At 37.8% G+C, this 20,615-nt stretch overlaps 1 protein-coding gene across 3 annotated transcripts in view; it reads left to right on the top strand.

Annotated features, from left to right (window-relative positions):
- The window catches only part of NKAIN2 (sodium/potassium transporting ATPase interacting 2), a 1,117,882-nt gene that overhangs the window by 819,214 nt on the left and 278,053 nt on the right, over positions 1 to 20,615 (top strand). The window lies entirely within an intron of this gene.

Here is a 20,615-nt window from a genome sequence, read left to right as displayed (position 1 = left end):
TATGTAGCATCCATGTAATGTGTTAAAATTTTTCTATTTGAAAACATATCCATTTGGAAAATTCTGTTTTTCAAGTATTATTTCTCTGCCATTGCTTCCATTTTCTCCATTGAAAACTCAGTTTTGCTTTTGAAAATATGCTCATACTGTTAATTGTTTCTCTTAACTTCTTTTTAGTGCAATTTTAATGATTGTGTCTCTTCTGCTGCATTCTGAATTAATTCTCCTGTGCTATATTCTAATACATTTATCTTCTCATTAGCTCAGTTAAACTAGATTTATCCATCTTTAGTTCTTATTTATTCAATGAGCATTTTTTAATTTTCAAAATATTTAATATTTTATAGTCAATTGTTCTTCTTTTATTTCTGCTTGTGTTTTATAATATTGCTCTTCTGTAACAAATGTTATTTCTTCGTTTGTCACATCGAGGTTCTTATACATGCATTCTTTTAGCTAATTTCTATCAGACTTTTCCATGAAATTAACTTCACTTGGGATGCATAGTTAAGCAAGGGTCATATGCATATATTCTATATTCATAATGCATAGTACAAGTGAGAAACTTCGTGTACGTAGTTTACTGCTCCTCTTGTTCAATGATGAGACAATTGTGATTCAGAATAATCATATCACTTTTCTCAGTTAAATACTCTGGGTCAAAGCCATTAGTGAGGCAAATATCTGTCCCACTGTCTTTATTCTGGTCAGCCTCAAAATACTGTTTTCATTCAGTCTTTTATTTATTCAAGAATGCATGTATGTTTGCATTCACTTTTAAGGCCTTCCTTTTGCATATATACAAATTAATTAAATTATATGGAATAAATTCTCCACAGAGGATCATATTTTATAACATGAATTAAATCTAGGTAACTTATTTGTTATTTTAAAACATCTTGTCAATATCCAACAAGAACAATTTTAATTATGTTTTCATATATTCAGGTTTAATAACTATACTTAATAGTGATTAAAGAAAGAAAATGGCAAATTAAGTTTTTCAAGCCATATTCTAGTCAACCTTAAATTTGTTATTTAAACACCAAGGTTTTAACATATTTATGCATTAAATATTCTCAGTGTCTTCCATAGCAGAAGGATGTGGGTTTTATATTTGATTTCTGAGCAAATTAATGATGTAGTCAGAAAGCATAGCAGGATATACTAGACTATCAAGAAACCAATTTAATTAATTTGTGCAAATACTTAAAAGTTTTATGAATTAAATTTCAGACAGATTTCCTATGACAAGGCAACTTCTTCAGAGAGCACAACTCCAGTCATTTTGATATACAGATAGGCAATTAAAAATTCAAATTAAGAAATTAATACTCATAGGCCTAAATCAACTAATTTTGTAATTTGCTTTTTTCTTTGAAAATTGTTTTCTTTAATTAAATATGCTAGCACTTACTTAGAAAGCTTTTTCTTCTTTGTCATCACTGATCATTTTCGCATATCTGTAATGATCCAATTTCCTTTCTTCTAAGGAAAATAGTTCACTATAGTGCTTGAGAACAAAAGTATTACAGTCAAGCTGACCTAAGTTTTAATCCTAGCTTAGGTGTGTACTAGCTATGCGATAGCATGTGTTTTACACTGCTTCTTTAAGCCTCAGTTACATGTCTGTGAAACTGGGATAAGCACATACTCCACAGTGTTTTCATGAAGAGAAAATGGCATAATGTTTTAGAAAGTATTTAAAACTCAATAAATTTTACCTTGTTCTTCCTAGAGGTATTTCCACTTTTACAGACACACACCTTAAACACCTTGGTTTGAACTGTATTTCTAAAGTATGTTTACTTTTGCTAATGATGATTTAAAAACATGTCTGACTTTTAAAAATCCTCTCCAGAGGACTATACGGCACTTTAGCATGGCAGGCAGTTACCTTAGAGGTTAACGTATTGAATATTTCAGTCAGACACATGAGATAGGTAAGATAGGAAGTAACATAAGCGATTGATTTAACTTCTCAAAGCTCCAGTTTCCTCATTTTCACAAGTAAAAAGAGAAGGGAACCATATATAAGTTGCTGAGTGGGTTAATTAATATAAAGGGCTAGCCCAGTGTATGGCACATAGTAAGTATTCATTTAACATAAACATCTATAATTCTAACCAATATTATAAAATATATTTAAGAAAAGTGTGTATAGAAAGATGCATTTGAGAGAAAGTATGTGTTTTGCTTAGCGTTAGAGCTGATGTTAATACATTGGCAAATGTCTTGAATACTGTGACATTCAACTGTGAAAAACAATTATTACCCAATTAGAAGCCTCCTCAATTAGGGAAAGATTGGGCCATGTTTTTTAAACACCCACCAGTATTTTCTGCCAACCCCATCTGTGACACACACTGGGGAGACCCCAGTTAGCAGTTGTTTAAGTCGTTTTCCTAACACTGGCATCCGTCTCCTTGGAGACGTCCATCAGAGACTTGTGTTCACATCTTTCAAGTTGCATCTGGATAGGACCATTATGTGATCAGGCTACTGCTGCATTTCATCGATGGACAGTTTAACATTTGCTTTTCATTATATCTTTAAGCTTGCTTGTAGTAAATAGTTCATGCTATGTATGATTTCTTTTTTAAATGATGTAACCATAATGACTGAGTACCTTGATTATCTAGAAAGGAGACAATTATATATGTAGCAATTTATCATCTGGAATTAAGAAAATGCATTTAAAAATTAAATTTTAGATAAAAGTGACCATGAATTTTAAAAAATTAGGAAAACAGATAAACACTGCAATGTAAATAGAAGGTAAAAGGAAAATGGGATCCTTTCAAAAAATGTATTATCTTTGATAGTCTTATTTTCATAATTTAAATCGCATGTTATAGCAGCACCATTCATTTCCAGTTAAACAAAACTGCTGGGATTTAACAGTCAGAATACTCTAAAATTCCGTGTTATCTTTTTTATGTGATTTTATTTTGGGGGGTACTGGGCTTTCTTTGTTGCACCAGCTTTTCCCTAGTTGCAGCAACTGAGGGCCCCTGTCCAGTTGCGGTGAGCTGGCGCCTCCTTGCCCAGCGGTTTCTCGTTGCAGACCATGAGCTCTACGGGGAGCAGGCGTCAGTAGTTGTGGCACGTGGGCTCAGTAGCTCCAAGCCAGGCTTTAGCGCACAGGCTCAGTAGTTACGGTATGGGGGCTTAGCTGCTCCATGGCATGCGGGATCTTCCCGGATCAGGGATTGAACCCACGTCTCTGGCATTGGCAGGCAGATTGTTTACCACTGAGCCACCAGGGAAGCCCTCCTGTTATCTTTCAGGCTCAAGGAAGAGAAGGTATGGTAGCAGGCAAGTGGGAAAAAATTAAGATACTTAACATTAGTATATGATTTTATAGTTTTCATATAAATTATTTCAGGTTTCTGAAAGTTTGATAGTTTTAACCTCACTTAAACAAGAAAATAGACTCTTGAATAGGTTTTTTGATCAACTGGTAACAAACAGGGAGAGCAGACATACAAATTCGGGTCTGATTCCAAGTTCTGTTTGAAGACCTTCATAACTGCCTAATAGAAAATAAAAAGCCAGACAAGACACAGACTATGTTTATATTAGATAAAGAAACTTCTCAGTCTTAAAATCCTCAGTGAAATAACAACACTGTGTATCTAAAATGCAAGACAGGAGAAACGATTGGATGACCTCAAAAGGGTCTTTATAGGCCCCAAATCAAGTTTAACAGGTCCCCCACTCTGGCTTTGTTTATCATAAGTTTATGGTCATCAATATAATGTAACATTTACTCAGGTTCTTATTTGACTAAATAAAAAGGTGACTGTAAAAACATGATACTCATAATAATCAAACTTTTAAAAGAAGAATTAAGAAAAGAAATGTGTGTTCACCGAACATTTTGATGAATAGATAGCCTGAATTTCAAAATACAATAATCCTAGATTGGTCCCCTTTATCTCAGCACTTAACAGCACTTGATAAACATTAAATTAGAACTTTGCTCAGCATGGTTGCTTGGTGAATATTAAATAATAATAAAAATAATCAAAATACCACTGTGAAGTCAAAGGAATATTTCTTTTTACTAGATATGTTGCCTCATGTTTATGGCTTTAATAGAATTTAAATGGTGTACACCATGCATACCAACTGTTTCAAAAATTAAGAAACGTGGTAGATGTTTTGTCATCTTAATCACAATTGGTATTCCATTTTCCTTGGGAAACTATACATGCTGTTATACAACTAATTCTTTCACTACCTAACCAAATAATTAATATCGTTACAAGCACATCATAAACTATTTATTAGTAATAACTCATTATGTACTTAATTTCAATACTAATTGCCCACAGGTTTAATGAGCTCTTCATTGTAATAAGAAAACTGATGTTTATTAGACATAACTTCAGAAGAAAACATACTTTACCAATCTGTGACCCAATTTGATGTTTAATCAAAATTCTCCAGGAGAAAATATTAACATTGACTAGTTTTAGATGGTTTAAATAAATACTATATGATAGAATATTAAATTAGAAATTCTGACTGATGAGCCAAAACAGAAAAGATGCTGAATTCTGAAACAGTACAAACCTATAAATAGAATCTATGAAACTAGTACAAAACTCCAAGTCCACATTAAGTGGACGGGGGCATGAGATTATGGGATTTGAGAAGAGAAGGAGGAGGAGCTATTAGTGGAGAGCTCCAGGGAAGAGGAAAGCCCCTGTCCCGCAGGGGAAGGGGTGTGGTACCCCTGAAGACAAGAAGGGCCTTCCGCTGGCCCCTTGTAGAAGTTGAGCTGTGAGTTCTCCTGTTAGTAGGCACTAGTGTCTAACCCTTGCCCAGAAATCTCGAAGGTAAAAACAAGCCAGGTAGTCCGGACCAGAGAGTGAGAAGAATGGTTACTGCCTTTGTTTAGCCTGTCCCCAGTGTTTGTTAAGGTAAAACCCATCCTTGCTTTCCAAGGAACAGATGTATTTTCCTCAGAGGGAGAGCCAGCTGAAGGTGGTTGTTAAGCAAAGTCACGTCCAACCCTTTGTGACCCCATGGATGGTAGCCCACCAGGCTCCTCTGCCCATGGAATTCTTCAGACAAGAATACTGGAGAGGCTTGCCATTTCCTTCTCCAGGGAATCTTCCCGACCCAGGGATCGAACTTGTGTCCCCTGCACTGGCAGTTGGCGGGTGGATTCTTTACCATGGAGCCACCTAGGAAGCCCAAAGCTCACATTAGAGTCTATCAAATGAGGCCTTATGGAGGTTAACAGTTTTTTGTTTTAATTTTTATTGGGGTGTGTTGTTTTACAATGTTGTATTAGTTTCAGGTGTAGAGCAGAGTGAATCTGTTACACGTATACATATATCCACCAGTTTTTAGATTCTTTCTCTTAGATTCTACTCATTATGTTACCGAGTAATGAGTAGGATTCCCTAGCAGCACAGTAGGTATTGTTATCTATTTTACATATAGTAGTGCAGGTGGCGGTAGTGGTATAAAGAATCTGCCTGCCATGTAGGAGACCCAGTTCGATCCCTGGGTCAGGAAGATCCCAGGGAGAAGAGCATGGCAACCCACTCCAGTATCCTTGCCTGGAGAATCCCATGGACAGAGGAGCCTAGCGGGCTACAGTCCAGGGGGTCCCGAAGAGTCAGACATGACTGAGTGAGTAACACTTTCACTTCCACAACATGTGTCAATCCCAGTACCAAACCAGCTTTAGGACAAATGCTAAAGGGACTTCTCTAGGTGGGAAACACAAAAGAAAAAAAGAGAACCTGCAAAAACAAACCCAAAGCAGTTATTGGTAGAGAAGAACTGCAGGTAGGCCCTTAGGATCCCAGGATGGAATTAGATTACATTTGCATTGGTCAAGGAAACTGCATTTTGAGAGACTAACCATGGATCAGTGTCCTGGAAGAACCCTCAGAGACTCAGCTCCAAAGAGCTGCCAGACGCAGGGAACAGGCAGTCAGCCAGTGACACTACAGTCAAGTGGGAACTTTTAGCTGCCCTACTTCTCTTCCTGAAACGTACCTTTCTTAGCTTTTAAACTAAGGATTGGAGTTGAGATAATCAAGATTTCAAGTGCATTTTAAAGCCGAGTACTTTCCAGAAGCCTTTTTGAGTATCTCTAGATTAAGATAAATATAATTTGATGGCCAAGAGTTGCATAGGTAGATTCCTTTAAAGCTGTAAACAACACATCAAGCAAATCATGGAGGAGTCAGTTTTTCTCCCTCTCTAGGCAGTGACTTAAAACTCTTCTATTAGGCCTTATCACTTTCTTTTTTTAAAGGGGGAGAGGAAATACTGAAATATTTCATCAACTTAATTGCCTCCAGAGGTTTGGGACTGAATTCCACTCACTATGACACATATTGTGTATGCAGAATTGTTCCAATGCCTGCCTTGAAAATAGCTTGAGTCACTTGCTCTTTAAATGGAAGCTGGAAGCTGTCTGACTTGAAAATAATCTCAAACACTTAGAAAGGAGAGCTGACTTCCTTTCATTAGAAGGGATAGAAATGATGAAAATTCTAGAATGTCATTCTCTTCTCCCTGATAAAACTATAGCCCTTTCCTGTAAACATAGGCAATGGATCAAATCTATAGAAGAAGCAAGATGAGTGGTGGGATAGCATCAGATACATTTCAGCAACACAGCTAGTTTCTATCAGTCAGACCTTACAGTGATATTCTTTCAATGCCTGAGACAATTTCCAGCACAGCCTAAGTTTCTATTCTTTGACAAACATCAACTTATTTATTGTTTTCTCCATTTTTGAATTATAATGAATTCTTTGGAGACAGTATATCTTGAAGATATACATATAAATACTATATAATATTGTATATGTGTATAATTTATTATTATAGCTGATTCCCTACCTTGGTGTGTACCCATCAATGCTAACTACTTTACTTGATGACACTGATAAAGTTGTTTATGTGCAGTGTGCTAAATGATGGTAATATAATTGGTAAAATTGGCTTTCACTTACCCGCAAAACAACTACAAAATGAAATGACACAAACATTAGTCTCAGGAATTCTGCCATGAAATTTGATTATTTGATTCTGTGTTAGTGACAGATACTGTATATTCTAATGACACATTAGAAATAAACAGCAACATTTAAAACTGCTCTCTATTCTTCAACTATTTTTAATGTTCTATTTTGAACAAGGATTCTCAGAAAAATAACAGCGCATAGAGATACCAATTTGTTGCTTTCTGATTTCTTATATTCTTTATTTCTGATCAGAGTTCTGTTGTTATATGTAAAATGAAAGAATAGTACCAATAAAGAATAGTATATGGATCAAGGTGCCAGTGACATTGTTAATCTCACACACATGCAATGTCTTGGATTTATTGAGCCAAGAATACAGAGCTTAGTAGAAGTTAACAGGCGGAACAAGAAGAGAAGGGCACACTGGTGTGGTTTTGCCCCTTATTTTGGTACTTAGTGTCCCACCATGGTTCCTTAGGTCCCAAACATGACAAGCAGTTATTGGCAATACTCTCCATACAGATACTGTCCACCTAGAGTTATGAAAACTTCTGAGAATTCATTGAGAAACTAAATTTTATTCATTAACAGCAATGCTATGTCCTCGAACAAGGTCAGTACTCAGATGGACCTGAGCAAAATCTCAAGTTATCCAGGATATATATATATATATATATATATACGTGTGTGTGTGCATGCGTGTGTGTCCTATCTCACTAGTGTGTCTTTATTTATGGAACCTGTTGGGAGATGCAACAGAAGTAAATATGATTCTATCCTGTCTTAGGCAGTTGAGGCTGTGATAACAAATGTAGCCTTGTTGGGTGGTTTAGAAAACATTCATTAATATCTCACAGTTATGGAAGCTTGGAAATCCAAATAGCAAGGTGCTGAAGATCTGGTGTCTGATGAGAACCTGCTTCCTGGTTTTCAGTGTTAGTTTTCTCCTTGTGTCCTCACGTTGCGGAGAGAGTAGAGACAAGGTCTCTGGTGTTTCTTCTTATCAAAGGCACTCATTTATGAGGGCTCTGCCCTCGTGAGCGACTCACCTCCCAAAAGCCTCACCTCCAAATACCATCGCATTTGGGGATTAGGCTTCAGCATGTGAGTTTGATGGGGATACAATCAGTCCATACCTCACCCTCAAGACATTTGCAGCCTTATTCTAATAATGGTGGAATAGAGGAACTCTTTGTGGCTTGAGAACTTAAGTCATCAATGAGCAGGAAATATTTAAACTAGGCTTTAGAGAAGTGTTTTCGTTTGAGAAAGTGGAGATGGAGACGGGGAAGGCAATAGCGAGTAGAGCATTTCAGACAGAGAAGTGAGTGAAGAGAAAGTGGCAACTCATTTCAAAAACACCCAGAGGTGCGTTCTCAGCATCAGAGATTGGATATGTAGAGCACTGAGGTTTCTGAATGTGAAGTGCACAAAAGCCTTTCCTTTTCTGTTGGACAAGTGAGATGAACCAGCACACAGAATATCTGAATATAAAGGAATCACTGGCAAGTCATAGAACTATTGTATGTGAATATCAAGATTTTGTTTCATATTTTCATTTGGACACATAATATGGTTCATTTTAGAATTAATGTGAATAAAGAGATATTTTCCATTTTAAAGAGAACCCAAGTAAGAACTGGTTACACACTGCAAATGATATTAGAGAAATGCCTGAACTGCAAGGGTACCATAAATTGTTAGAATATGACCAACTTTTGTCTTTGCTAAAATCTTTGATTTTGATATATTAATAGTTCAAGTGGAAAGAGGGCATTCTATTGCTTTTGATGTGATGTAAAAGTCACTGAGCCGTGTCTATCTTTGTGACCCCATGGACTGTAGCCCACCAGGCTTCTCTGTCCATGGAACTCTCCAGGCAAGAATACTGGAGTGAGTTGCCACCCCCTTCTCCAGATCTTCCCAACCCAGGGATTGAACCCAGATCTCCTGCATTGCAGACAGATTCTTTATTGTCTGAATCACCAGGGAAATTCTGCTTTTTGATGGAAGTGTCTAATATACACAAACTAATTGAATACTATGAAGTATTCTAAGCTATGTTTTACTGTAACATTTTAGATATATAAAAATATTTACAAGACCATTCAACTATAAATAGAGAAATTATTTTTAAAGTCTGGAACATTACAAAACAATTATACTTTACATTTGTTCAGTCAGTAGCTTAGGAACAAACCTATTTGGAACAGCTGGAGCCTAACACTGACATTTGTTATACACAGAGGCAGCTGTTTAAAAACTGTACTTAAACCCCAGTAGTATACTATTTGTTTGCCAACTGTCCTGTTACATTCTCCTGAAAGTGTATTTCAAAAACTAAGAATCAGGGAGAGGCGGAAATCATTTTGGGAATTTGATCTCCAGTGGTAAGAATATAAAGTCCAGTGTATCTGTAGCCTCTTTTCCTCTTTCCTTTCACTGTGCTTGCAGTCTAATTCCATCAGTATTGACTGGGCTAAAGTATGGGGCCTTAGTTAATTGCTTTCCATTCTCTTTCTACACCCCTGCTTCCCACACTTTCTCTACACACATCAGTACAAGCAAACTGATAGACATTTAGGTCAGTGAAAAACCATGAATTTCTTTTTGAGAATGTTACAGTCTCCTAACATTTCTTGGATTCAGCATTATTGTTCTGTGACATTTGCTGTAAACCCTCAAAAGCCCATGATGCTAACCAGGTGATATTTCCTCTTTCTTATGGAATCAGAAGATATTAACATATCGCCATATCTCCTAAGCAAAATATGCCAAGGAATCAATACAGTCCAGCCTGTGTTATACTCGTGAATCATCATTTGGAGGAATAAAATAGAAATAATCTCATCTTTGAAATAGAAATTCATTTGTATATGAATCTTACTAGCTTGAGCTTTTATTATGTGTGGTCTCTGAAAGATATTAGGAAAGAAAATGTTTCTTTGAATTAGAAAGTAATAGGAAGCAATAATAGGATTGGTTTGGGCCGGGAATGGTATTAAATTCTTCCAGTGGTATATGATGGTCACCCTAGAAAATACTGAATGGATCAGATCTTGCCTCCCCTTTTACTGAAAAGGAGATTGTAGAAGATTCTAGAGACACAGCTACAAAATTCACATGCCGCCTCTGTCTTTACCTGACCCTCACTACTGAAGAAGAAAACCAAGATCCAAAGGCAATCAAAGATTGTCACCTTCATACAGAGGAAAGGGCAGAGCAGTAAGCTTGTTTAAAGCTTTGCAAACTGTGAAAGTGGATAAACAATGAGGAGGGAAGTGCAGAGAAAAGATGACAGCCAAGGACTACATTTTGGAAGCTGCTGCATTTTCAGAGGAAGAGAGTGAATCAGAAGAGACTGAGGAGCACAGAATAAATGACATAGGAAACCAGGAGTGCGTGATGACATAGATGCCAAGAGATGATAATGTTTCAAGGAAGAGCATGTCATCAGCTTTGTTAACTACTTGCAATTGAGAGATGGAGGTAGATGAGGGTAAAGAAGGAACCACTAGTTTTGCCTATATGGAACTGAATGGACACTGGGTTCACCCAAAGTCTGGCTGAAGGTGAGAAGAGAGAGTCAGGAGCCACTGGCCACTCTTTCAAGGAGCTCTGCTCTATGATAGCTGGAATGAGATATTAGGTCAAGAGTGGCTTTTTAATTTATTTTGAGATAATTTTAGACTTTCTGAAGAATTACAGAAATAAGACAGAGTTCCCATATACCCTTCACCCATCTCCCCCTAATATGTTAATATCTGATAGAACTAGAGTTCATGCATGTTAAGTCACTTCAGTTGTATCTGACTCTTTGTGACACTACGGACTGTAGCCTGCCAGGTTCCTCTGTCCATGGGATTCTCCAGAGAAGCATATTGGAGTGGGTTGCCATGCCCGCCTTCAGGGGATCTTCCCAACCCAGGGATCAAACTCACATCTTTTATGCCCCCAGCATTGCAAGACAGGTTCTTTACCACTAGTGCCACCTGTAATAGAACTAGAGAGCATTTATCAAAACCAAAAACTTACCCTTGGTGCAATACTATTAACTGAAGTACAGGACATATGGAGTGTTCTGATAAATGCCTTTGTCTTTTCCAGCATCGAATCAAGGATCCCACTTTGCATCTAGCTGTCATGCCCCCTTGGTATCCTCCAGTCTGTGACAGGCCCCCAGTCTTCCCTTGCCTTTCATGACCTTGACATATTTTAGGAGTCCAGGATGCATTTTGTAGAATGTCCCTCCCTTTGGGCTTGTCTGATATTTTCTCCTGATTAGATTGAGTGTATGTATTATTGAAAAGGATCCCACAGAGGCCATATGCCCTCTGAGTGCTTCAAATCAGAGAATACATTATGTTAAACTGTATCTCTGGTTATCTGAGCATAATCACGAGGTTAAGGTGGAGTCTTCCATGGCTTACCTCTGTAATGTGACTATTTTTCCCTTTGTAATTAGTAAATGTTTGGGGGAAGATACTTTGTGTCTATGAAAGGATCCTGTTTCTCAAACTTCAGCTCATAAATTTTAACTCCATTGGTGAATCTTGCTTGTGGCAGGTATTACTGAGGCATTCCAGTGGCACTTTTTATTTTCCTTGCCCATCCTGTATTTATTACTTGGACTTCTTCTCAAGGAAATTGACATTGCTTCTTCCCCCATTTATTTAGGCACCTCAGTAATTTATATCACTATGAGCTCTTGGATATTTATTGTATTTTTTGCTTTTATTTGTATCTTTGTAGTCCACTGCTATCATTTATTCTGTTGCTCAGGTTGTTTTAACTTCCGCCATTGAAGGCTTTTTTGGGTTGCCTCCTGTATATTTGTCCCAATCCTTATTTTTCTTATTTTTCTTTCCTTTTTAACAATTCTTTTCTGACTATGTATGTGTGTACCTGTATGTGTGTACATTTCCTTCTTTTCTGGCACCACAAGAAGCTCATCATGTATTTTCACTAATTCAGTCCTGGAATCAGCCAGCTCTCCACAGGGTCCTGGTCCTTTTGATTGAAGGATGGTATTTAGAAACTCTCATCTGGCCCTAGGTATGCTCATTGTTACCATAGTTTCAATGCTTCTAGCCTTCTAAAAGGATGACTTTTAAGATGAAAGATTTTTTAAGTTTTTAATATGTATCTTTTTGATCCAAAATCAAGCAAGAAATTGACTATGCAGGAGTGGTAAAACTTTTAGGAACAAAGTCATTGAGAAAGAAATGGTGATGAGCTTCGAACCATAGGTAGAGGGGTTGGCCTTTGATAGAAACTGGGACACTATCCATTGTAAAAGAATGAAAGAGAAAACATGGATTCAGATTCAAACAGATTTTAATTTTGGTAGAAAATAAGAACATTTCCTTTTCTTGGTGTTGGTTAATGATATATTAGGCAAGATCATTAGCTAACAGTAAAAGAGGAAAATGAGGAAATATTGAGGAGAGAGGTGTTTGAGAGCATGAAACCTAATATATTCAAGAATTAAAGTAGAACTGCAGAATATCATGGATTGCTATTTTGGAATTTGTGGTTGTGAATATAAAATGTCACAGCACGGTTGTCTTGCAGGCATGGAGTAGGCAGATAAGTTTGATTAGTCTAGAATTGAGGTTTTCCCAGGTGACCATAGTTGAGAAGGAAGCGGGCAAGGGAAGTGGAGGTATTTGCAAGTCACTGTTTCAGGGTTCTAAAGGTGAGCTATGGAATTAAACTAGATAAGAGAATAAAAAGATAAAATGGTATTAGTACTATCAGTCTGTTGTCAAAGAGGAAAAAATGGTTTTGTTTATAGCAATGAATTGCATTTACATAATATAGTTGAAGACTTTATAACTGAAATTTGTATCAGGAGCTTTCCTTTGTTTTACAAATAGAGTCCACACTAGCAATGCTACTACCTGCTCCAAGCTTTTACCCCTTGACCTTGTCTGTTGACCTCCTCTCTCTTATTTGTCTTGGTCTCTGACATTCCTTTTTTTCTCATCATCCTTCTTTTCTGCCAGGTTCCAGTATCTCAAGACTATTTCTTAGGTGAGAACATGATTATTTCCTAGAGTTGAATCAAGCAAAGAAAAGATACTTCCAAAGTCACAGACATCACACCTAAGTTCTTGTCAGGTGAAGGTGATGGGGGATCATAGTAAGCATCCACAAGGTCACTAGAATAACAAGTTTGAGAACCACTGACAGCATCATTGCCAATATTCTATCTGAAATCCTCCCCTCTGTCCCAATCAAGGTCATATAAATGAAGCCAGAAAAGTAAAAATAAAACCTTTTCTGTAGGAGACTCCATTAACTGATCTGAAAACAAATTGATGAGAGGATGTGGTTTAATTTTTCACTGGTCAGAGTCATTATTTTGTGAGACATGTTTGGTCACCTTTGATGTGTCAGCTAAATGGCTGTTTCTAAAATTACCTTGACCATTATTCATGAGAGTGTTAGTAATTACTCGGTGGTTAATGAAGTTGGTTTCCAGTTGATGATCGTTAGAAACTGAGCGTGACCCGTTCCACAGCAGCATACTGAGCAGAAACCGCAAATATACCCCCCCTCTGATCACTGGACTCAGTTCTGACCTGAAAATATTATTAACAGCTCTGGAAAGAGGGAATTGGCTAAAAGAAACATTTCTTGACATGCAGAAAGTCCAATTTCAGTTATTTGCTAGTGATACTACAGCTATTATTCTCTCTCTCTGTTCAAACTAAATCCTATATATACTATAGGTTATACATTAACTTTATATCTGCCTCTGTCGACTAAACATCAAAGCCCATGAGGGCGGATGTTGTTGGCTATGGATTCCTAGAGTCTGGCAAATGCTAGACGCACAGCAGGCTCTTAAACCAGAATGAGTCTGGCAAACACTCCTCTGACAGCCAAAGTTAGAGAAGACGGAGCACTTTAGCCCGTGTCCTTTTTAATCTAAGTCAGTTACCAACTCAGACCACTTCTTTCTACACACAGATAAGGTCTACATAGACTCACAGTATCTCAAATGCAGGAGAAACATGGACGTCCATCTAATCTGGCATATTCTTTTATATAGAGGAATACAGAAGTATCCCAAAGGGTTAAATTAATTTCCCGATATTACAGCTAGCATGGTCAAGGTAGTGAAGCCATTAAGTTGAATATTTATGGGGAAAAAAATACTGATGTTCACTTAGTCAACAAAAGGAAAGATGATCTCAGAAGGAGATTTTGAAAAAAAAATTATTTATTTCCCAATCTACAGATCAGAGCCTAAACATCTTAGTGGTTTAAGTTTAGGTATAATAATTGGTGTAGAAATGTGTTTGTGCAATTAGGAATTCATACCAGTTTAAAAGAAATGCTGTTTTGGAACCATTATTTGAATAATTTTGTATCTTATTGTCATTTACTTCAAACTTCTCAATTAAAAACTATACTTTAGAAGGCAAACAGAAAGATTTTAAAAATCCAATTCCTTTCCTCCCCTTGAATGAAAGACAAAAACAAAAGCTTTCTTCTGGAATTTTTTTTTTTTAAGGAAACAGGAACATCTATGTAGCTGCTCCTGGCCCTTTCTTTGTGCTCAAAAATGTTTAATAACAAGTGGAGGAGAAATTTTAAAATCAGAATTCCTTTAGCAGAATGCTTTTGAAATTCAGCAGTGAAATGTTGTTGGGCAGAACCTCAAATGATTTCAGATCTGTTCTCAGAATTTTGGCCAGAATTATGTTAAGAACCCTAAATTATAATGAGAGGGGTGGAACTAACATTTATTGAATTTCTACTATGTGCCAGACACTTTGGAGTTTTGTATACTTTCTCACTTGATCGTCACATAAATCCAGTGAAGTATACATTTAGGAACATTAGCCCTATTATTCAGCTGCATTTGCATCAGAAGTAACTTGACCAATATCATTATCAGGATTGAATTTTTAAAAAAATTTTATTGGAGTATGTTTGATTTACAATGTTGTGTTAGTTTCAGGTGTATAGCAAAGTGTGTCCAACTCCAAAGGTGTTACTTGATAGAAAGTATTTAGATTCAACTAACATTGTTTTCTGCAGGAGACTGGGGAGGGAGCATAGTTTGAAAGGTACTTCTTAAAACATTATTCCATTAAATCACGAGAAACCCATCTTCTCTTTATCTCATATATAATAAATAAACTGGTATTTTTCATGAGGCTGGAATATGCCCTTTTACAACAGGACAGTGGAAAGATGAGTATTCTCCTTTATGCCAGTGACAGAATTTCACTATCATGAACCAGGAGGATTCCCCAGAGGCAGTTCAACTTGGTATACAGCTACAGACAGGAATGCCAAAGAATGTTCAAACTACTTCACAATTGCACTCATCTCACACACTAGCAAAGTAATGCTCAAAATTCTCCAAGCTAGGCTTTAACAGTACATGAACTGAAAACTTCCAGATGTTCAAGCTGGATTTAGAAAAGGCAGAAGAACGAGAGATAGACTTGCCAACATCCATTGGATCATAAAAAAAGCAAGAGAATTCCAGGAAAACATCTACTTGTGCATCATTGACTATGCTAAAGCTTTTGACTGTGTGGATCACAACTAACCTGGAAAATTCTTGAAGAGATGGGAATACCAAACAACCATACCTGTCTCCTGAGAAATCTGTATGCAGGTCAAGAAGCAACAGTTAGAGCTGGACATGGAACAACATCCTGGTTCAAAAATGGAAAAGGAGTATGTCAAGGCTGTATATTGTCACCCTGCTAATTTCACTTATATGCAAAGTACATCATGCAAAATGCTGGAATGAATGAAGCACAAGCTGGAATCAAGATTGCCGGGAGAAATATCAACAGCCTCAGATATGCAGGTGACACCACTCGTATGGCAGAAAGCAAAGAGGAACTAAAGAGCCTCTTGATGAAAATGAAAGAGCAGAGTGAAAATGTTTGAAACTCAACATTCAAAAAACGAAGATCACAGCATCAGTCCCATCACTTCATGGCAAACAGATGGGGAAACAATGGAAACAGTGGCAGACTTTATTTTCTTGGGCTCCAAAATCACTGCAGATGGTGACTGCAGCCATGAAATTAAAAGACGCTTGCTCCTTGGAAGAAAAACTATGACAAACCTGGAAAGCATATTAAAAAGCAGAGACATTATTTTACTGACAAAGGTCCATATAGTCAAAGCTATGGTTTTTCCAGTAGTCAAGTATGGATGTGAGAGTTGGACCATAAAGAAAGCTGAGTGCCAAAGAGTTGATGCTTTTGAACTGTGGTGTTGGAGAAGACTCGAGTCCCTTGGACTGCAAGGAGAAAAAACCCATCAATCCTAAAGGAAATTAGTCTTGAATATTCATTGGAAGGACTGATGCTGAAGCGTGAATACTTTGGCCACCTGATGCAAGGTACTGACTCATTAGAAAAGACCCTGAGGCTGGGAAAGATTGAAAGCAGGAGAAGAAAGGGATGACAAAGGATGAGATTTTGGCTGGTATCACTGACTCAATGGACATGAGTTTGAGCAAGCTCTGGGAGTTGGTGATGGACAGGGAAGCTTCAGACCATGGGGTCTCAGAGAGTCAGATACAGCTGAGCAACTAAACTGACAGACAGAAAAAAAATAGCTCAACTTTAATTATGTCAAAAACTCAAATTACTGTCTGTGCTAAACTTTCTGCAAAACTCATCTGGTCAGTTCCAAATCACTCTATCCAGCAAGTGCACTCACTGTCTTTCCTGGGGGTACATTTCATCGCTAACTCCTCCTAGCAGACACACTGCGAATCCACGTGCTGTAAATCAAACATTTCATAGAAGCACTGCTAAAGCTTTTCAGCTACCAGTGTGGGGGACTGTCATCCCAGTGTGAAGCAGCTTTAAGCCAAAAGCATCTCTGGTGTGAGCATGGCTTTTCCCTCAAATGTTTATCTAAGAGCCTGACCCGATCTAAACTTTCTCCTAGAGCAGGACCGTAGGCTGCCTCCAGGTAGCCTGTGTGTATCCGCACAGAACAGCACCAGAATTGAGATCGCCTTGAGTTCTGAGAAAATATTTTATCCACAAAGCCCAGATGTTGTATGAAAATGGACACTTATGTTTTCCACAGGTGATAACTAGCTTTTCCTCATGAGCCTCACCACAGTGGAAAACAAAGACATTTAATATTGCCAGTTAATGGCATCTCTTTGGGGTTAAAATAGCTTAAATTTGGTACAATTTTTGTCAAGTCAAGGTTCAGCTCAGGACCAGCGCTGTTTCCCCCTTTCCCCTCTTCCCGAGATGATTTCTGCACTTCCTGGAGAAGCGGTGGGAAGTTAACAATACAGGCAGACGAAAGGGGAGTCTCTGATTTTGTGCTGCTCTGTCTGCTGGCCGGTCATTATGTGGTCTGTCTGTGCGTCCTCCAGCCTCCACGGCTGAAAATCCCTCAGGCTCACATAACTGAGCTTTAGCCTCTGCTTTCAGGACTTCGGCCATCACCTCTTGTCACCTGTACTCCCTGGGTCTGATTCTTGTTAGGCTCCTTGGGCAGTAAAACCTTCACACCCAGGATGACTTCTCTTGCCCCTAGCACATTCTCTACCTGGAATCCCAGCTTCCTTCTAGGTTTAGGGGGTCACAGGGGAACCTCTAGATCACTTGCACTCCGTGCACAAGCTGTTGGTGCGGATTTAAGTATCTCAGGTAGTTGGTCCCTGGATGCCAAAGAGAGCATGGCAAAAGTCCCCCTGCTTTCAGCTTTCCATTAAGCTTGCTAAACACCTATTGCCTTTGGGTTTGTGGATACTATTGATAGCCTGTCCCTCCTAGGTCTTATGATCCCCAGAGCTGAAGTAGGGACCTTATCCTCCTATACTATGTGACAAGGACTTAACCAAAATTCTACCTCTGACAGGCAGCAGAATTCTCCTATGTACTCTCTACTTCTGCCACGTGAAAGTTTACAGTGCAGCTGCCAAGACCTGGCTCTTAATATAGAAACAGGTGATGCAAACAAAAATACAAAATCATATTCTCTTTCCCTAAATCATGGACTCAGACTATGTAGTCCCATGACTCAAGAATTCTCTCTTGTATATCAAACTCTTACTTCTGACTCTATTTCTCTTTTCATTTGTTTCAATTCTTCTAATTTTCCCAAAGTCAAATGAATGATCCTGGTTGAGTAGAAGGCAAATAAGTTATACGATGAAAAATATGTTAGTGTTAGTCACTCAAGCATGTTCAATTCTTTGTGACCCCATGGACTGTAGCCCACCAGGCTCCTCCGTCCATGGAATTCTCCAGGCAAGAATGCTGGAGTGGGTAGCCATTCTTTTTTCCAGGGGATCTTTCTGACCCAGGGATCTAACCCAGGTGTCTTCCTGCATTGCAGGCACATTCTCTACTATCTGATCCACCAGGGAAGCCAAAAAAATATACTAAGGTGTTCAAAAACTTAATGGTACACTTTGATAATTCATATAACTTTAACCTGTTTTCCAAATTTTTAAGCTATATGGCCAAATCTGCTCTCACTAAAGGAAGGAAAGAAACTAAAGAGCAAAAATTATCTTCTATTTAGCTCCTGTCAAAATCAAACCAAGAACAGAACTCTTTATCAAAGTTAAGTGAAGCTTGTGTTGCCATACCTCAAGTGTGAGTTAAGTTAAATCACCAGCCAGTTATATCACATACCGTGTGACCTTTGGAGAGCTGTTTAAATGGTGCCCTTGGCTTTTATCAATAAGAAAGTCATAAAAAAACTTCTCCCAATTTTGCTTTATTTATTTTGTCCATTATATTATTGAGTTTGTTATGTGGAAATGTAGACTCTGATAATAGGAAAACATCTATATCTTTTGAGAATTTAGCCTACTGTTTACCCTACTTCCTCCTTTTTCTGTTAATTAGTCTGTGTATTTTTTTCCTATTTTACTTTTATCCTGACTTGCAGTAAATTCAAAAACGAATAGGGTGCTTGATCATTTCCATATTTTTTTCTTGAGACCTATTAATATATTTCCAGTATGTTCTTTTTAGCCACTATGCACTCTTGAGGTATAGATAAGGTATAATTAATGTAAAATTAACCTATACAGGACTCCATAAATTAGGGATTACATTCTTTATAGAGGAGGAAACTTAATAATGTTTCATAGTTGTTTACTAATTTTTATTGGAGTATAGTTGCTTTAAAATGCGTTAGTTTCTGTTGTACAGCAAAGTGAATCGGCTGTGCCTATACATATGTCAACTCTTCTTTGGATTTTCTCCCCATTTAGGTCACCACAGAGTACTGAGTAGAGAGTTCCTTGCACTATACAGTCGCAGTATCAGTTCAGTTCAGTTCAGTCGCTCAGTCGTGTCTGACTCTTTGCAACCCCATGAATCGCAGCACGCCAGGCCTCCCTGTCCATCACCAACTCCCAGTAGTTTACTCAAACTCATGCCCATCGAGTCGGCGATGCCATCCAGCCATCTCATCCTCTTGTCATCCCCTATCCCTCCCAGCATCAGGGTCTTTTCCAATGAGTCAACTCTTCACATGAGGTGGCCAAAGTATTGGAGTTTCAGCTTCAGCATCAGTCCTTCCAATGAACACCCAGGACTGATCTCCTTTAGGATGGACTGGTTGGATTTCCTTGCAGTTCAAGGGACTCTCAAGAGTCTTCTCCAACACCACAGTTCAAAAGCATCAATTTTTCGGCACTCAGCTTTCCTCACAGTAGCAGTATAGAGAAATGTTTCTACTCCTTCACTCATCAAACAATACATAATGGAAATATGGGCTTAACATCTGAGAATTTAATATCCAGGATACAAAGGAGTAGACATTTTTCTAAAGATGCCTTGCCTTTCCCTAGAAAAATCTCTTTGGATTACATTTGCTTTAGAGTTCCACACCAAAAAGCTACAGTTTTCCTTTTTCAAGGTAATCTTATGTTCCTAATTATGTTTATAGATAAAGGCTTCCTTTTGTTTCAAGTAACTGTGTTGATTAAGGAAAACAGAACAAAATAGAAGTCCCCAAAGTGATATAATTGACTTTTTTAAACAAATTAGTGTGGTCCCTAAAGACAATATGAACCCTGAGAGGAAAAGAGGAGAGAAGGAAATGGCAACCCAATCCAGTACTCTTGCCTGGAAAATCCCATGGACAGAGGAGCCCAGTAGGCTACAGTTCATGGAGTCACAAAGAATTGAACACAACTGAGCAACTTCACTTCAGTTCACTTCAGGCAGCACTATCAGTGACTATTTCCCACCTAGGGACTTTCTGCAGTATTCTGTGTAATCTGAGCTTTTTAACTTTTATTTTGCTTCTCTTTAGAGATAATCCTGCTCTATTTGAGGTCAGACATGAAGCATAATTTATGATGCCTGACTGCTTTAAGAAAACTAAAAGCTTCCTACATTATTCTTTAGGTACAACTAGTTTAAAGAAAAGGCTTTCACACTAGAAAGGCTTTTCTCTTTGTTATTAACAATGTATCACTTTGACTTAATACTACTAGATTTCTAAAGTGACTCATTCTGATGAAAAATGAAGGTGCTGTGATTTTAAATTATCACAAAAATGTGAGTTTAAATATTAGTAATTACCCCAAATTTGCACATGACCTAGTAACCCATGTAGTACATGACAGAG

This window comes from Odocoileus virginianus, chromosome 19 (assembly GCF_023699985.2).
Source record: "Odocoileus virginianus isolate 20LAN1187 ecotype Illinois chromosome 19, Ovbor_1.2, whole genome shotgun sequence".
NCBI lineage: Eukaryota > Metazoa > Chordata > Mammalia > Artiodactyla > Cervidae > Odocoileus > Odocoileus virginianus.
The sequence above is the reverse complement of the archived record's forward strand: the minus strand, read 5'-3'. Positions and strand labels throughout refer to the sequence as shown.